Source organism: Drosophila elegans, unplaced genomic scaffold, assembly GCF_018152505.1.
Source record: "Drosophila elegans isolate 14027-0461.03 unplaced genomic scaffold, ASM1815250v1 contig_152, whole genome shotgun sequence".
NCBI lineage: Eukaryota > Metazoa > Arthropoda > Insecta > Diptera > Drosophilidae > Drosophila > Drosophila elegans.
Window position 1 is genome coordinate 1 of NW_024545517.1, and position 7,975 is coordinate 7,975.

General features: G+C 36.7%; 2 long non-coding RNA genes across 11 annotated transcripts; one reads left to right on the plus strand and one right to left on the minus strand.

The window, feature by feature from the left end:
* Window positions 1–2,163: 2,163 nt before the first annotated feature.
* LOC121466788 lies at window positions 2,164–5,126 on the plus strand. Of its 3 annotated transcripts, XR_005976976.1 has the most exons (7): window positions 2,164–2,282; window positions 2,353–2,707; window positions 2,783–2,831; window positions 3,106–3,213; window positions 3,290–4,520; window positions 4,598–4,660; window positions 4,728–5,126. It is a non-coding gene; the product is annotated as an uncharacterized LOC121466788 (long non-coding RNA). The 3 variants fall into 3 exon arrangements; XR_005976975.1 differs by having other exon boundaries at window positions 2,165–2,707; window positions 3,106–3,220; window positions 4,728–5,122; XR_005976974.1 differs by having other exon boundaries at window positions 2,166–2,707; window positions 4,728–5,122.
* LOC108139396 lies at window positions 5,105–7,548 on the minus strand. Of its 8 annotated transcripts, none has more exons than XR_005976972.1 (7): window positions 7,465–7,548; window positions 7,230–7,286; window positions 6,252–7,035; window positions 6,110–6,176; window positions 5,932–6,040; window positions 5,259–5,855; window positions 5,105–5,193 (listed from the first exon to the last, which is right to left on the minus strand). It is a non-coding gene; the product is annotated as an uncharacterized LOC108139396 (long non-coding RNA). The 8 variants fall into 8 exon arrangements; XR_005976969.1 differs by having other exon boundaries at window positions 5,129–5,855; window positions 6,252–6,606; window positions 6,677–7,035; XR_005976970.1 differs by having other exon boundaries at window positions 5,129–5,855; window positions 6,252–6,363; window positions 6,426–7,035.
* Window positions 7,549–7,975: the final 427 nt, after the last annotated feature.

The following is a 7,975-nucleotide window of genomic DNA, read 5'->3' on the forward strand; positions in this document are numbered from 1 at the left end:
ACTTAAATATACTTAAATATACTTAAATATACTTAAATATACTTAAATATACTTAAATATACTTAAATATACTTAAATATACTTAAATATACTTAAATATACTTAAATATACTTAAATATACTTAAATATACTTAAATATACTTAAATATACTTAAATATACTTAAATATACTTAAATATACTTAAATATACTTAAATATACTTAAATGTACTTAAATATACTTAAATATACTTAAATATACTTAAATATACTTAAATATACTTAAATATACTTAAATATACTTAAATATACTTAAATATACTTAAATATACTTAAATATACTTAAATATACTTAAATATACTTAAATATACTTAAATATACTTAAATATACTTAAATATACTTAAATATACTTAAATATACTTAAATATACTTAAATATACTTAAATATACTTAAATATACTTAAATATACTTAAATATACTTAAATATACTTAAATATACTTAAATATACTTAAATATACTTAAATATACTTAAATATACTTAAATATACTTAAATATACTTAAATATACTTAAATATACTTAAATATACTTAAATATACTTAAATATACTTAAATATACTTAAATATACTTAAATATACTTAAATATACTTAAATATACTTAAATATACTTAAATATACTTAAATATACTTAAATATACTTAAATATACTTAAATATACTTTATATACTTAAATATACTTAAATATACTTAAATATACTTAAATATACTTAAATATACTTAAATATACTTAAATATACTTAAATATACTTAAATATACTTAAATATACTTAAATATACTTAAATATACTTAAATATACCTTAAATATACTTAAATATACTTAAATATACTTAAATATACCTAAATATACTTAAATATACTTAAATATACTTAAATATACTTAAATATACCTAAATATACTTAAATATACTTAAATATACTTAAATATACTTATATATACTTTATTATACTTAAATATACTTAAATATACTTAAAAATACTTAAATATACTTAAAAATATACTTAAATGTTCTTAAATATACTTAAATGTTCTTTTTTCAAGTTTACTCAACGACACTCAGGAGAAGACTGTTGATTAGAATTCCCTGGTCGTTATATTTATTGCCCTCTGATTACATGTATTGTAATATTTAGGTACATTAAATGGCGGGAAATAGTATGTACATTGCATTGTTATGTGTTAGTGTATTATGTCTATTTTTTTTTAGCTATATTTAAGCTTAAAGCTAGATTATGTGTTAGTATATTTTGGGTTACATTTGGGATTTTAGGTTGAGGGTCACACTGTTATTTAATATAAACATTGGTGGTAATAATTTAGGCGTGCTTTCTTTTCCCGCAGTAACATTTCTCGCCATCTAATTTCTCGCCGCAGTATCCTCCCTCGCCGCAGTCACTTCCCCCGCCGCAGTCGCGTCCCACGCCGCAGTCCTTCCCACGCCGCAGTCAGGAGCCGCTTGTTTTGATTGCCGCAAACTTTCCAGTGTGTTTTGCCAGTGGCCGAGAGAAGCTTGGGTCAGGTGAGTGTGCTTTTGTTTTGTTTTGTTTCTGTGTTTTTCTCAGAAGTCAAATTCGGCCGGATCCGCAGTGCGTTTGTGTCAGGTAAGTTGAGGTAGTCGCAGCGGATGTTTGTTGACGGATGTGTTTATGTTTTTGATTTAATTATTGCGCATTTACTTATATAATTTTTATTTGCAGATTTCCATCGCGAGTCATCCTCTTGCTTGTCAGGAGCCAGGATACCGTTTGTGGCAGGTAAGTGGCTTTTAATTTAAAATTGTTTATATTTTTATTTGTGTTGTTTTTTTAGGCGCAGTGGAATTTTTCTGGTGAATGCTGGATTGCATTTTTCAATTTGTTTTTTATTTATGTTTCTTGCAGGTTTGTCTGCCGCAGTCGTCACAGCCGTATTTTCGTCTTTCTCCGCACTCGCAATCGTCAGGAATCACAGGAAATGGTCAACCCAGCCAGGTTGTGCTTAGTTGGCTTTGGATGAGGATATTGATGGATTTAGTGGCGCGCTGTCTGGAATATTAGGGACCAGTGAAGATGGACAAATCCCCCGCCGCAGTCGTCTAGGCTTGGACCAGAAGAATTCGATGGCTGTGTCAGATAAGTTTATGATTTAATTATGTTTATTGCGCATTTAGTTTTAAAGAGTTTTTAATTTTTTATTTCTCGCAGATTTGTCCATGGAAGCAGTCACGGATTTTCGGTTGCCAAAAAGCCCTTTAAAGCAGGTAAGAAGTTTTTGGTCTAATTTGTTAATTGTGTATATGTTAATTATTTTGATTTTTTATTATATTACAGGCGCAGCGGAAGAAATTTTTTGTTGTTACTGGATCGTGTTTGAGTCAGATAAGTTTATAGTTAAATTTTTTGTTAATGCGCATTTAGCGCATTTTGAAGATTTTTTGTTTTTATTTTTATTTTTTGCAGATTCATCCATTGCAGCAGTCAGAGTTTGGGGGTCAAAAATCATTTAAAGCAGGTAAGTAGCTTTTAAGATTAGATGTATTTATTGCGCTTGTGTATTTTTATTTTTTTTTGTAGACGTATCCCTCGCCGCAGTCGTGTTTACCAGGACCCTGGCAAGCCCAAGCGTGGTTCTGGCTGTGTGTTTGTGTGGAATTTACTCGTCGCAGTTGATATGTGGTTGGGGTAGGTAAGTATTTACTGTTTTGACTTTGTTTATTGTGAGTGTGTTTTTTAATTATGTTATTATTTTTAATTTTTACAGGCTTATCCCTCGCCGCAGTCGAGTGTGGAATTCCCTCGCCGCAGTCAAGGTGTGGTTAGGGTAGGAGGTGTGTTTTGTTTTGCATTTGTTTATTGTGAGTGTGTTTTTAATTATGTTGTTATTTTGTTTTTTACAGATGTATCCCTCGCCGCAGTCGTGTGCACCCGAAGCCGATCAGGAGCCCAAATGGGTTCCAATAATGTGTCCGTGTGGAATTCCCTCGCCGCAGTCAAGGTGTAGGTTGGGGTAGGAAGTGTGTTTTATTTTGGCTTTGTTTATTGTGAGTGTGTTTTTAATTATGTTGCTATTTTGCTCTTTTACAGGTGTGTCCCCCGCCGCAGTCGTGTGCACCCGGAGCCTGTGTGAGCCCGAATGGGTTCCAATAATGTGTCTGTGTGGAATTCCCTCGCCGCAGTCAAAGTGTGGTTTGGGTAGGAAGTGTGTTTTATTTTGGCTTTGTTTATTGTGAGTGTGTTTTTGATTATGTTGTTGTTTTGTTTTTTGCAGGTGTATCCCTCGCCGCAGTCGTGTGCACCCGAAGCCGGTCAGGAGTCCAAGCATGGTTTAGATGGGTGAATGTGTTGTTGGTTTTATTTATTATAAATGATGTGTTTTTAAATATGCCCTTTTTTTCCGCAGGTTCGTCCATACGAGCAGATTGAAGCCGTAGCCTCACCCCTCTCCGCAGTTTCAACCATCAGGAATCGCAAGGATGTTCCACCAATTAGGCTGACCCTAGCTGGCAGTAAGGATGGGAAGATACCCCGCTGCCATCGCCTTTCTTTGGACCGGAAAGGAGTCCATCGGCTGTATGCGCGCCTGTGTGTTCGCGCAGAGCGTGTCCCTCGCTGCAGTCGTGTCCGGAGATCCTTGTAGGGGTTCGTTGCATCAGTTTTCACCATCATGGTCAGTCAGAGGCGCGACCCAATCAGGCAGCGCGAGGCCTTCCCTATGGCCAGGAAAGCTTTCAAGGCAGGAGCTTATGCTTGTGGAGATCAGGCTTTTCATCTATATGAGGTATTACAGGTGAGTGCTTTGTCTGTCTATTATATTGGATCTGTCTTGGTCCTTAATGTCCTCTGCGTTTATTGGAGAGTCGACCCTAGCAGCAAGGACCCCAAGGGAGAGCTGTGGTTGACAATGACCCTTAACCGCATTTCGTGTGTCTTGCTTAATGTAGCCATTGCTTGCTTCATTTTGGGAGAGTCAATCGCAGTAAGGACCCCTTTTTGGGAGAGCTGCACATGGCAAGGACCTCTTATTGTGAGCAGGCACTTTGTGTTCTTTGCCTGGGCTTCGTATTTTGGAGAGTCGACCCACACAGCAAGGACCCCAAAGGAGAGCTGTGGTCGATAAGGACCCTTAATCGTTTACAGTGGCATGAATGCTATTTGTGTTTACTATAGCTAAGGTTGGGAGAGCTAGTTGTGGTAAGGACCCCTTATTGGGAGAGCCGCAGTTTGGAAGGACCCCCCATTGTGAGCGTTGAAGAATTTTTTAGTTTTAATTTTATTTGCTCCTTTGTTTTACTGTGTGAGAGAGTCAATCTCCTCAGTCACATCAGTAGAAACCTCTTTTGGCTCAGTTAGGAGAGTCAAATGCAGTAAGGACCCCTCAATTTGGGAGAGCTGTGCATGGCAAGGACCCTTTATTATGAGCATCATTTTGATTTTTGATTTAGTTCACGCATCCATGCGTCTGTGTGGAGTTCACTCGCCGCTTTCGGAATGTGGTTGGGGTAGGTAATTGTATTTTATTTTGGCTTTGTTTATTGTGGGTGTGTTTCTAATTATGTTATTGTTTTTATTTTTGCAGGTGTGTCCATCGCCGCAGTCATGTACCCGAAGCCGGGTAGGAGTCCAAGCATGGTTTAAATGGGTGAATTTGTTGTTGGTTTTAATTGTTATAAATGTGTTTATATTTATGCTCTTTTTTCCCCTCGCAGTCATGTCCAGCCGGTCGCTTTTTTGTGAGCAGGATCCCTTTGCGAATTTTACACGAGCAGTACATGGCTCGGGAAGGCAGTTCAAGACCTCCAGAAGAACGCAGGACAGTTTGGAGTCGTCCAGGACAGGAGCAGGTGTTTGTGAAGAACTGGTAATCTATTGATGGGCCCATTTTTGAATTTAATTTTGACCCCTTTCCCCTTTTTATTGTATTTTTTTAATTAGTTGGATAGTATAGGGTTTGTTGTCCAATGTGGGTTTGGAAGTCAGGTATTATTATCCTTATGATGCCGTGAGGTTGTCCTTCCATTTTGTCAAGTAGTTCTTCTCATTTTATTCTTCCCTCTCTAAAAAGTTTATTATATTTGTTGATAAGCAATTCACACCATCTCTCTGTGGGTTTAGTTTTTAATGCCTTTTTTCTCTCATTTTTCTTTTTAATTTCCTTTTCGTTTTCTTCCTGTCCTGTAATGAAGGAAGACTTTTTCTAAATTTTTCCCTTAATTTATTCAGTATTTGTTTTTCCACACTTTCCGTGTATCCGTATGTGCTTTTGTAGGTGGGCTCTATTGGTGGTTCAGGGATGTTTGCTCTAGCTGGAAGCAGGTATTTTTGGTATTGATCTAGGTATCTGGATCTGCTCGCCGCTAGCCTTTTGGGGATATACGGTTTTAGGATGAGATCTCTTATAAGTGGATTTGTGTGGGTTGTTGTTGAGATCGCAAACCTTTGGCTAGAGAGAGCAAAGACTTCTGAGAAAGATTTGATGTTATGTATTTCTCTGATAGTGGATTGTTTTATATACCTAGATGCACCAATAGATTTCCTTATTAGCTTATTCTCCACCGTTTGAATTTGTTTGGCGCTTGTTTCTGATATTAAGGATCCCCAAACAGCTATTGAGTAGTGCCAGATGGGCGATATTATTTGTTTGAAGAGGAGTGTTTTGGTCTTGTCAGGTAGTTTGCTTTTTTCAATCTGCTCGTATGGACGAACCTGCGGAAAAAAGGGCATATTTAAAAACACATCATTTATAATAAATAAAACCAACAACACATTCACCCATCTAAACCATGCTTGGACTCCTGACCGGCTTCGGGTGCACACGACTGCGGCGAGGGATACACCTGCAAAAAACAAAACAACAACATAATCAAAAACACACTCACAATAAACAAAGCCAAAACAAAACACACTTCCTACCCAAACCACACTTTGACTGCGGCGAGGGAATTCCACACGGACACATTTTTGGAACCCATTTGGGCTCCTGATCGGCTTCGGGTGCACACGACTGTGGCGAGGGATACATCTGTAAAAAACAAAATAACAACATAATTAAAAACACACTCACAATAAACAAATGCAAAACAAAACACACCTCCTACCCTAACCACACCTTGACTGCGGCGAGGGAATTCCACACTCGACTGCGGCGAGGGATAAGCCTGTAAAAATTAAAAATAATAACATAATTAAAAAACACACTCACAATAAACAAAGTCAAAACAGTAAATACTTACCTACCCCAACCACATATCAACTGCGACGAGTAAATTCCACACAAACACACAGCCAGAACCACGCTTGGGCTTGCCAGGGTCCTGGTAAACACGACTGCGGCGAGGGATACGTCTACAAAAAAAAATAAAAATACACAAGCGCAATAAATACATCTAATCTTAAAAGCTACTTACCTGCTTTAAATGATTTTTGGCCCCCAAACTCTGACTGCTGCAATGGATGAATCTGCAAAAAATAAAAATAAAAACAAAAAATCTTCAAAATGCGCTAAATGCGCATTAACAAAAAATTTAACTATAAACTTATCTGACTCAAACACGATCCAGTAACAACAAAAAATTTCTTCCGCTGCGCCTGTAATATAATAAAAAATCAAAATAATTAACATATACACAATTAACAAATTAGACCAAAAACTTCTTACCTGCTTTAAAGGGCTTTTTGGCAACCGAAAATCCGTGACTGCTTCCATGGACAAATCTGCGAGAAATAAAAAATTAAAAACTCTTTAAAACTAAATGCGCAATAAACATAATTAAATCATAAACTTATCTGACACAGCCATCGAATTCTTCTGGTCCAAGCCTAGACGACTGCGGCGGGGGATTTGTCCATCTTCACTGGTCCCTAATATTCCAGACAGCGCGCCACTAAATCCATCAATATCCTCATCCAAAGCCAACTAAGCACAACCTGGCTGGGTTGACCATTTCCTGTGATTCCTGACGATTGCGAGTGCGGAGAAAGACGAAAATACGGCTGTGACGACTGCGGCAGACAAACCTGCAAGAAACATAAATAAAAAACAAATTAAAATAAATAAAAATTTAAAACTACGTGCAATATACAAAATTAAAATATAAAAACACCTGACAAAAAAAAAAAATGCAATCCAGCATTCACCAGAAAAATTCCACTGCGCCTAAAAAAACAACACAAATAAAAATATAAACAATTTTAAATTAAAAGCCACTTACCTGCCACAAACGGTATCCTGGCTCCTGACAAGCAAGAGGATGACTCGCGATGGAAATCTGCAAATAAAAATTATATAAGTAAATGCGCAATAATTAAATCAAAAACATAAACACATCCGTCAACAAACATCCGCTGCGACTACCTCAACTTACCTGACACAAACGCACTGCGGATCCGGCCGAATTTGACTTCTGAGAAAAACACAGAAACAAAACAAAACAAAAGCACACTCACCTGACCCAAGCTTCTCTCGGCCACTGGCAAAACACACTGGAATGTTTGCGGCAATCAAAACAAGCGGCTCCTGACTGCGGCGTGGCAAGGACTGCGGCGAGGGAGGATACTGCGGCGAGAAATTAGATGGCGAGAAATGTTACTGCGGGAAAAGAAAGCACGCCTAAATTATTACCACCAATGTTTATATTAAATAACAGTGTGACCCTCAACCTAAAATCCCAAATGTAACCCAAAATATACTAACACATAATCTAGCTTTAAGCTTAAATATAGCTAAAAAAAATAGACATAATACACTAACACATAAAAATGCAATGTACATACTATTTCCCGCCATTTAATGTACCTAAATATTACAATACATGTAATCAGAGGGCAATAAATATAACGACCAGGGAATTCTGATCAACAGTCTTCTCCTGAGTGTCGTTGAGTAAACTTGAAAAAAAAAACTTAAGAGGAAAGGAAAATCCGTATACTACCCCACTTGTTGACGGACAAAGGACAA